An 11638-nucleotide genomic window follows, 5' to 3' on the forward strand; every position below is an offset into this window, starting at 1 on the left:
CTGGGTTCTGCTGGTCCTGTGGTAAAACACAAACCAAGCCTCGGGTCCAGATTATCACTGGGTCCGGGCCTTTCCATGTTCCTTCCAACACATCCTTCCACAAAACTTTAGGCATGTGTTTTGGATTGGATTGTTGGCCGTGCCGCTCTGCTGCACTGCGGCCATTTTTGTCCAGTGTTAAAAAGTTTAAAATGAATAATATGATGTTTAATTTGTCTCTGGGGGATCTAAAGTCTTCTCCTACTCCCCCTTTTTGTTTATATAAGGCATTCTTGAGGGTGAGGTGGGTGAGTTCCACCATACCCTGACCCTGAGGATTAGGGAATGCCAGTAGTATGTTTGATGTCTAGAGTTTTGACAAAGGTAAGGAATGGTTTGGATGAATACGCTGGCCCATTGTCCGTTTTCAGATGCTTGGGCTTTCCCCAGGCCAAAAATGCTTGCAAACAATGGGAAATGACATCCCAAGATTTCTCCCCCGTGTGGCAGGATGCAAAGATAACACCTGAGCAGGTGTCCACAGACACATGAACATATTTCATCCTGCCAAATTTGGGGATGTGAGTGACATCCATTTGCCAAATGTGGTTGGGAAGCAATCCTTTTGGGTTAACCCCTATGGGGGTAGGGGGAAGAAGCGATACACACCACTTTGCTGCTGACCACTATGGCTCTCGCCTGTTCTCTAGTGATCTGGAACTTCAGGCAGAGGGTGGTGGCATTAGCGTGAAATTTCTTGTGAAATAGATTGGCCTGTTCCGCAGGGTCTGTTACCACAAACATAGTAGATTCCCTAGTCAGGGAATCTGCGCGATGGTTTCCCTCGGCGAGGGGCCCCGGAAGGGAGGTATGAGCTCTTATATGTCCAATGAAGAAGGGGTCTGAACGGTCCCAAATTATCTGCTGTAGGCATCTAAGAATATTTAAGATGGATGAGGAGGGGTTAATGTGACCTGCGCACTCTATTGCAGAGATGGCATTCACTACATACTGGCTGTCTGATAGAAGGTTAAAGGGTTCCTTTGGAAAGAGCTCAAATGCTTGCATCACTGCTAATAGTTCTGTCTGTTGGGCAAAGGTAGTCGCGAACTTGAAGGTCCACGAGCCACCATCAGTGACTATGGCCACAATGCCAGTTTTAGAACCATCAGTGAACAGTACTCTTACTTTAGGTATGGGTTTATGTCTGGTGTTTCTCGGGCAAAGGAGGCTTGAGAGACGGTGTGTACAATGGCCCATGTGTCACAACAAGAGGCAAGGCACTCTAACTGTGTCACTGAGTATGGAGTTATGATAATAGAGGGCGCTATTCCAAAGGTTTTGACTGCCGCCTTGATTCCCTTGAGGATTAAGTCCGCTATAGACTGTGGGTAACAAATCAACGTCTTTCCTGGTGAATGAGCTAAATACACCCACAGAAGGGGTCCCTCTTGCCAGAGCATGCCTGTGGGGCTATGATTGCTGGGAAGCGTAATAAAGGAAAGAGGTTTCTGATAATTTATTCTATCCACTTGAGCAAGTTCTAAACGGGATTGGATGAGTTCCAATGCCCTTATTGCCTGATCAGTGAGTTAGCGGGGTGATGTTAGATCTGGGTCACCTCTCAGTATAGCATAGAGAGGTCGGAGCTCTTCATCAGTAAGCTTTAGGTAGGGTCACACCCAATTTATATCACCAAGCAGTTTCTGGAAATCATTAAGATTTTTTAGGTGATCTGTCCTTATAACTATTTTCAAGGGTCTGGCCAGGGTGCTTTCTAATCTCATTCCTAAATAACTCTTGGCACTAGTCTTCTGGATTTTTTCTGGGGCTATAGCCAGGCCCCATTTTTGGAAGTGCGACTGCAAGAAACAGAGACCTTGCTCTAGCTCCCTGCTGCTCTCATGACACAAAAGGATGTCATCCATATAATGATAGATGATCATGTTAGGAAACTTTCCTCTGACAACTGACAAAGCCTTACTCACATATAGTTGACACATAGTGGGGCTATTGGCCATTCCCTGCGGTAATACTCTCCATTCATAGCGCTCATCTGGGCGGTCATGGTTAATGGCAGGTATGGTAAAGGCAAATTTGGCACAATCTTCAGGGTGAAGGGGGATAGAAAAGAAACAGTCTTTGATATCCACAACTATCATTTCCCAATCCTTAGGCAGGGCCATGGGCAGTGGCAAACCCAGTTGTATTGAGCCCATAAGCACCATCTGCTTATTTACAGCTCTAAGGTCATGTAAAAGCCTCCACTTCCCTGTTTTCTTTCTTATCACAAAAATAGGTGTGTTCCAGGGGGAGGTAGAGGCCTGAATATGCTTGGCAGCAAGCTGCTCCTGTACTAAAGTGTGGGCTGCTTCCCTCTTCTCTTTAGTAAGGGGCCACTGAGGAACCCACACAGGATTCTCAGATCGCCACTGAATCTTTATTTGCTGTTCTCCTTCAGTGGCCCCAAGGAAAAACCCAGCCCGGGCCCTCCAAATCGACTGGGCGTAATGTTAGACAAAGGAATGGGCTTTTCTTGACCCGACAAGTTCTTCCCAAGTCCACCTGTCCTGGGGTAGCCCTGTCTTTTCATCTAGTACATCTCTTTCCCAGAGGGACACGGGTATGTTTAGCATGAAGGGTTGAATTATCCCCTTGTGCCCTTCTTGGTCATCCAAGACAGTGAAGCAGCACTTCATAGGGGCACTTGGGCTATCCCGAGTCCTCTTAAGGTTTGTGTAGCTTGATTTAAAGGCCATTCCTTCGGCCATTCATCTTCCTTTATGATACTACGGTCTGCTCCTGTGTCCAGCAATCCTGAGAAATGCCTACCTCTGATCTCTAAGGTGTGCATGGGCCTGGTTCCCAAATCCAATGTAAGACAAGCCAGCGGAGCCCCAGAAGATCCAAACCCTTGCTGTCCTCGAACGCATTTTTATGAGCATACAAATCATGTTTGCTAGGAAGCATAAGAATTTGAGCAATGCGATCTCCTGGGCTAATAGCCATGATTCCTCGTGGGGAGGAGACCATAATTTTAACTATTCCAATAAGAGACCCACTACTCCTTTTGCCAAAGGTCCCTTAAAATCTGACTCTACAACTTGAACTCCCATCTCGGGGGTCAATACGAGTCTGGTGGTGGCACAGATGTCCACTCCTGCGCTTCCTGCTGTTGCTCTTCGTGATCCATCGGTGCTGGGTGAACTCCCTGATCTGCCAGAGGGTGGTGAGTTCTGGGTATATGTTGAACCACCTCATATATTTGCGGGACCTGAGGTGGAGGGCCCCTCCTCCCGTTTTTTGGCTCTTGAGGGGGCAGCGGTCCGCCTTCCACATCCACCACTGACCTACACTCACTGGCCCAGTGATTTCCTTTTCTACATCTCGGGCTTAATCTTGGTTTGGCCTGCTAGCAGGTTCATTGGCTTCCTTCAACTTGGGACAATCTCTTTTCAAATGACCCATTTGTTTGCAGTAGAAACAGGCCCCAGGAGGGGTTGACCTGCCACGAGCATCTCTCAATCCCTGAGTTATGGCTGCAGCCATAACCTGTCCTTGCACCACACTGTCATTAATGTCCCTACAAACCTTAATATAAGTACTCAGATCTTTGTTCTTCCAGGGTCTTATGGCCTCCCTACACCATTTGTTGGCCTGCTCATAGGCCAGTTGCTTCACAAGGGGCATAGCAGTATCAACATCACCAAATATGCAACCAGCTGTTTGCATCAGTCTGGCTAGAAAGTCTGCATATGGCTCATTAGATCCTTGCAACACCTTTGACAGCTGACCCTGTAGGTCACCTGTGCCTTGCAGCGTCTTCCAGGCCCTCACTGCTGCCACGGCTATTTGCATATATACCGCTGGGGGGAATCCTACCTGATTCTGTTGACCCAAATATGGACCCGTGCCCATCAACATGTCTAAGTTCCATTGATGATTACCTGCTGAGGCATTACGCCGAGCCGTGTCCTGTGAAAATTCTTGTCAGGCTGTCTTAAATGTCAGGTACTGACCTCCAGAGAGGGCTGCTCTTGCTACATTGGCCCAATCATCTGGCATCAGGTTAAGAGAAGCTACTGACTCCACTGAAGAAACAGTGAAAGCTGCCTGGGGGCCATACGTTGTGGATGCTTCCTTCAGACTTTTAATGACCTTGAAATCTAGGGCTTGATGATACCTCTGTTGTGTATTAGGGTCTTCAAATACAGGGAAAGCGACACTTCCTTGTTCTCTCAGCCACTCCCTCCACCCCCCTCTTTCTAGTCCTTGATTGCAATCACAGGTACAACGACAGGGCTGTACATGATATGGGGGTGGTTCTGCAAATGAAGCCAGAGGAAGGGGGGGCGCTGACGGGCACCATTTTCAAGGACGGTTTCAGGGTTGTTGAGAGGGGGGTGTCCTCTGATTCCTCTTCCTCTTTCTGTTGCCTCAGCTGCGTTAGGGAGGGATAACTGCAGGGGATAGGGTGTTCCTTCCTCTGGGCGATTCTAAGTCTCCTTATATGCTTTTCTAATTCCTCCTCCGATAGCTCCCATTCCTCATCTGTAGATCCTCCTCACTCGGAACCCCTCTCTGAGGTCCTAGCGGAGGATCTTTCCTCCCGGACATCTTCCAAGACTTCGTCCCCCTCTCTTATAGCCTCTCTGCAGCTTGGCTTATCCTCCTTAAGGCACCCCCTGACTAGACTCCATATAGGAATCATCCCTACCGGGAGCGGTTCCACTTGATCTGCTTTGCGCAGGTCGTTCCCTAGTCTTTCCCACAAGGGGGCAGTGATCCTTCCCTCATCCAAAAACCACTGCACATGCTTCTCAACAGTATGTAAGAAAGCCCTCGCAGTTTTAGCCTTTAATGGAGTTCCATTAGCCCTTAGGAGTGCCCAGAGTGGTTCCTCCGCCCGCATCCTAGACACCTCTGAACCCATAGTGCGGAGGAAAGGAGGTTGACTCTATTCTAAGTTGAGGTTACATGCGCCCGCCCTCGTACCCCTGAATTGAGTCTCCTTACAGCTTGAGAGTCCTCGCTAACTGGTTTTCATCGCTTCCCGCGAACTTTAGTCTATGTCGCTTTACCTGCGAACTTTCCACAGTGCTCTTATTCTTTCGTAAGGAAACGCAGAAACATATACAGACTAAGACAGAAAAAGACAAGGAACACAAAGGCTAAACACACACACCATAATTGCTTGCATTCGCATGACCTGATGTTGCTTTCACTTTGTCCCTGACCATACTCACCACTCTCTAAAATGTCAGTCACTCGTGTAACTCTTCCAAAGGGTGTCCACTCCAATCGCCGCAGGGTGAGAAGTTCCACTCCGTCCTCGGACGCCAGGTTTTGGTCCCGGGTTTCGGCACCAGCTATCATGTCCCGCCACCTAGGACGATGGCAGGAGAACGATCACCGAAGGCCTGGTTCATTAGGAATCTTTATTATGGGCGTCCGAGCATCCATCTAGTGAAAGGCAAAAGCAAAAAACAACAACCACAACCACTTCCTCCAGGGCAGCAGCTTATATAGCATATCCCAGCCAATCAGCTGACTGATCACGCGCCAGGTTCAGTCTTATTGGAAACATGTGAAAAGCATGCTATGAGCATGAGCAAGGAAATGGGGACAAGCCAATCATGGAGACTTCCTTATGCGCTGAGCTGTAGGGCCAGGAAGGGTGGTGTCTAGGAAGCAGGCGCCATCTTTAGGGCATTGTCCAGCTAGAGTGGGGCTCAGCCACAGCCGTAGGCCGGGCCCCCACATCCAATAGTAGCTTTCAATGAAAAAATGGCGATAATATCATATACGTACATTGCATTAACAATTCTAAAACTCCCTTCCACTAACCAGAGGAAAAAAGCTTTTTCAACACGTTCTTCTCACATGATTGTGATCTCCCTTTCTTATGGCAGCTGCATCTTCATATATGTTAAACCTCCAGTGAAACAAAAAGTATCTTTTTCCAACGGAATTGTTGTGCCCAATACCTCTGTTGCACCATTTTTGAACCCTTTCATCTAAACCTTATGGAACCAACAGGTGAAACAAGCCTTCATTAATATGATACACAGGGTTATTTCTCTCCCAAACAAATGAATATCCTATTGCATCACATGTAAAGAAACAAACAAAAGGACCCTGGCAATACCAGTGTATCCAATAGTAGCTTCCAACACATAGTTCCTCATTTATTTTGGTTTCTTTGCTTTGTTATTTATCTTTACCTCATTTCAAGTTGTATTTTCAAAAAGCTTGGTTTCAAAGAATTTTATTTTCTTTATAGTCTTCAGTATAGATTATTTTCACTTTACTTCTTTTCCTGTTGATATCTGGAAAAACTGAGCCAAGTTCTTCAGCCTGTCTCTTTTATATTTGAATTCTAGTTAGTCAAGAATATAAATATATTTAATTAAAATATATTGAGTGTAGCATGCCATGTAAAGGTTATTATCATTGTTTACTTACACTTAATTGCAACCTACATAAAATAATATTCATTTATATTTTTTAAATACTACCAATTTTTGTGTGTACTGTACTGAATGAATAAAAAGAAAATTGTGGCCGAGTTAACCATTAGTGTTGATGTTCAACTTAGAAAGTGTTTGTCTATTAAAAACAAAAGATCATTGTGTTAAAATACATCCAAAGAATCTGGTTGTTTTCTATTACTGCATTGTTAACATTTAGCAGTATTTCAATTGTAGATGAAAAATGGTTTTTCTTACTACCGTACTTAAAAAAATAACAATGAAATACCATGCTTATTAGGTGTTTCCATTCTCAAAAAACTCCCTTTGAAAACTCGGGATACTTCTGAAGCTATCTGGAAACTGCTTATAAATGACTGATAAATAAGGAGGACAATGCTATCTCAGTGTATTTATTCTTTCCATTTGTCACTGATACACATATATACATTTATAGCTATACTTTCTGTCCCGACCCGCAGGACTATCAACGGGGGTCGACGACCTGGAGGAGAGAATGAAGGGGCAAGAGACACAAAGAACGGACAGCAAGACAGGATGTCTGATCAAGCTGACCAATTTTATTTTTCTCAGGCTCAATTTATATAGGTTGTGGTGAAAATATATGTAAAGAGGTGATTGTGGTCTTCAGTTGGCACCAGCGGGAACGTGTAGAGAGGTGATTGGGCTTCAGGTGTCGCCAGCGGGAACCGAGGACCCAGAAGAGAAGCAGGAAGTTCGCCACCTTGTGGGTGGGGGCCGTTGGGAGGGAGGTTTAAGGGTGGGGCTTTCCCCTGGGGCAGCGGGTGTTCTTGAGAAGCAGGAGTTTGGCAGGGTTAGAAGGCCAGTGGAAAGAACAGAGGAGGAAACATTGCTTAGCAATCTGACTGCAAGATCTATATTGATTTGGCTAGGAAAGCAGCTCTGCCTTACTGCAGAAATGATTGCTGTTGTCTTAAGACTTACATAACTAGTATTGCTTAAAAGTCCATAGGCTCGCTCCCAGCAACTTTCTACCAGTGACAGCAAAATAGCAGAATAAACTAAACTTTTTCTTTAGGATTTTTGAATTCCCAGTAATAATCTGGAATTTCAGGGACTCGACTTCTTTGTCATGACCAGAATTTTAAGATATTAAATATAATAAAGAATGTTTTCACAGAAACACATCATGGTACATGATTTCTTTTCCAGAAAAGTTTATGAATTAGGCAATTTCATTTCCTTTTTAACTTTTGACCTTGATTTGAAGAAAATGTATTTTGAAAATACCATCTAGAAAAGCATAATAAAACAATAAAACACATCCAGGGAAAAAAAATCTATATAACGTGTAATGGACTGGGAAGTATTTTATGTTTTTGTATAACTTGTTAATAAACTAGATCTTAAAAAGACATGTGAGTCATAAATACAATTTCAGGAATAGTGGTTATTTAAACAATTGATTATATTGTCCCTTAATCATTTATATGCATGCATTTTCCATTTTAAGAAAATTGATCTAGTTATCCCATAGCATTATCTAACTTTCAGAAATTTTAAGAGCATAGAAAATGAAAAAAATACATATAATATAATGAGGCAATATAATAAAACCAAAAGTTAAGGGTCTTTCAATATTCTCTTTAGTTTGTATTCTGCTATCTGTGGTAAATAACTAGTAAATAACAGGTATTTGAAAGTATATAAATAAAGCATTTCAGAAAAAATGACAAGATTTATATTATCAACTTCTTACGGTTTGTACAACAAATGATTTAAGAAGTTTTAAATTAGAAATCATACATATCCCTTTATGTATCATTAAGGAAGATGAGGTTAAGGAAAGCATTTTTTATTGCTTTTACTTCACTTTCCGATATTTGTTTCATTCCATACATCATATAGATGTAGGAAAGCATCAACCCATTTCATAGACTGTGTATCAGATTATAAGTAGGAAGACTGATAAATGTAGCAATGTGTCATCCAGAATTAGTTTGCTTAAACTGCCCAAGTTAAACCACCTTTTTGTCATTGAGCTTTTCTGAAATGCTTTGTTTATATACTTTCAAATGTCTGTCATCTACTAGTTATTTACCATAGAGATTTCTGCAACTCCTTGTAAGGGTCAAGCTCTTCCAAGCTAAGACTCCCCATTCTCACCACTTCCCACTTGCAGGCCTGTTAAAGATGCATCACCTGGCTTCTCTTTACTTCAGTCAGTCTCTGACATTATCATCTCATTAAGTCTAATGGAACCACTATCACTGGCCTCTGAGTTCTGAATTCCCAGTTAGCTTAATAGTGCTGTATTTTTAAAATATGGTCTTGAAAAAGTAACACAACTCTTAAAATAGAGGTACAACTTGTTTCTTAAGGGAACCTCCACCAGAAAGGCTAAAATATTCACTTTAAAATTCTTTCAACATTTCTTTCCTTGAGAAAAGCTGAACAACAAATATGATATAAAAACAAAATTTCTACTGGATTGCATGCCTGTTGAGTATTTTATATGTAATTCTGGATATGTGATAAGATATAATGATTACTATTAGCGTTATGCATAGGAGCAAAAGATTGCTCAGTACAAAATCATTTTGAAAACCAAAGAGTAAAAAAAATAGATCATAAAAATTTAAACTCAGGTAGATTTATCTTTCATTACTCCAACTAAGGAGTAATGAATTATATAATGATTAGTGAAAGATTACTAGTAGTAATGATTTGTAAAAGAGGAGGAAAATAATACATGAACACCGATCAAGAAAAATGCAGTAATTAATAAAATTAATGATCTTCCTAACAGATGCTTAAATTGTGAATTTAGATAAAGCAATTGAATAAGTACATCATAGAAATGCTTGGTATAAAGTACCTGTAGTAGAATAGGAAGAGTTACATAATAATATGGAGAATAAAATGGATAAGTTAAACAGTTTTCAACAATTTTAACTTCCAATACAATTTTGTTAGGATGTACTAAAATCATTTGTCTGTGTAAACCCAGCCAATTTGTAAATGGTAAAATAAATATTTGAGTGTAAAGAAAACGCAGAACTGAAAGAGTTCAAAGTAATGAAGATGTTTGTAAAAATAATATGGTGAGGATCACAAGAAACTGCGGAAGACTATTGCCTCCTGAGGAATGGACTAGCATGGTGACTGCACCAAGTACTGAATCCTGGTTTGGAAAAACCACTCAGTTATATAGATCAACTTCTTACGGTTTGTACAACAAATGATTCAAGAAATTTTAAATTAGAAATGATACATATCTCTTCATGTATCATTAAGGAAAATGAAGTTAAGGAAAGCATTTTTTATTGCTTTTATTTCACTTTCCTGTATTTATGTTTTGTTCCATATGTCACATAGATGCAGGAAAGCATCAACCCATTTCTTAGACATAATATCAAAGGATAAGTAAGTAAATTGATAAATACAGCAAAAATTAGGATAATGATAAAAGCTGAGGTTTTTCTGTGACAAATAAAGTATGCAATAATATTCAGAGGTTATAAATTAAATTCAGAAACTGAATGAAAATGAAATGTGAAAAGTATAGTATTGGTAGACATAATGTGGACTTAAAAGCCACTACTGAGGAGAAGCTTTTGGAACGTGGGTTATAATTAACACTGATATTTAGAATTTTTCTTCGCTTTCAATAGACAGTGTAATTCAAATAACTTACAATGCCCTGATTCTTTAAAGCATTCATGTAGTAAGGAGTCAGATTGAAAACAATCAGGTAAATTGCATTTTGCCAAATAGAAACTATTCAAGTCCATAAAGAGGAGATATTTGTCAGGATACGATAAGTCTAATTTGATCTGTTACATGATTTTAACTATCACATAACAACTAATACAGAAAAAAATATGTGTTCATGGATAGAATTCTACAAAGGTGTCTTTCCTTGGTTTTCAACATTTTTAAAAACTGAAAAAAACCTCAATGTGTTATTATAGTTTAACCATTTTATAATGTAGTTTTGATAAGATTCATAAAAGGGAAATAAGAGTAAATCAGTGGAGATAGAGTTCATTTGACTTGGACTGAAAAGTGAATCTTTGCTGCAAATTGTCATTTTCTGGTGTCTGTTTCTCAAATGCAATGTTGAACATGATGGAGAACTTATCCTCCTTACCCTGCTGAGTCCCTTTCTAAAAATTTTCATGGGTTTTTTTCCTCTAAAAATTCTCCTTCTTAGAAATCCCATTAACGCTGGTCTATATTCCTATTCCTAAATTCATGATAACCTCAATGACTAAAAACTAAACATTTTCCTGTAGCATTGGTACAACTTAACTTTTGTTTCATCTTTTTTGGGAGCGTGTTATGTTCCTATGTCCTATGACTACTGTGTTGTAATATAGAAACCACTTAATCACCTCTATGATGCATGGTAAAATATGCTACTATCTTGTACCGACTTGTACTCAACTCATGGGAATTGGGTAGCTAGACTAATCTTCTAATACAGTTGAGGAACAGATAAAAGTTCATTTAATGGTATTTAGATATCAAAATGTTTCAGCAGTAGTGGCTGAATATTATGTTAGATCTACTGGATCACCAGAGAAGATCTCTATGAGACAGAAAATGGAAAATAGCAAAACCCAGGAAAGACCAAAGGCAGTTTTTAGAAGATAAATACAATTGAGATATCTCTAGTTAGAATCATCAGTGGAAAATGACAAGGCACACATTACTGATTGAGTAGTGATCTCACTATAGATCCTGGAGATATTAGAAGAATAATGAGATATTATGAAAAAGTTTGTGCCAAAAATAAGTGATTTATATAAAACAGACAAAATGCTTGTAAAATATAAACTTCTGAAACATGCAGAAGAAATGTATAAGCTGAATATCCTGTAACTGTTAAAGTAAATGATTTGTAGTTAGAAATTTTCCCACAGAAAAATATCAGGGTCTAGATAGCTTTAATTGTGAACTTGCCCATTCTTTTTAAAAAAACTACTAACTCTGTAGTTTTTTAAAAAAAGAATGGTTAAAAGTCTACCAATTTTACACATCCTTCCAAAAAAAAACAGAAGAGAAGGCAATACCTCTCAATTCAGTTTTAAGTCATCAGTATTATGACACTAAAAAGGGCAAGACATTAGAAGAAAGCAAACTTCATAAAACATTCCTTATGAATAACAGATACAGAAATTATAAAGAATATATAAAACATT

The sequence above is a fragment of the Manis javanica genome, chromosome 10 (genome assembly GCF_040802235.1).
Source record: "Manis javanica isolate MJ-LG chromosome 10, MJ_LKY, whole genome shotgun sequence".
NCBI classification, from domain to species: domain Eukaryota; kingdom Metazoa; phylum Chordata; class Mammalia; order Pholidota; family Manidae; genus Manis; species Manis javanica.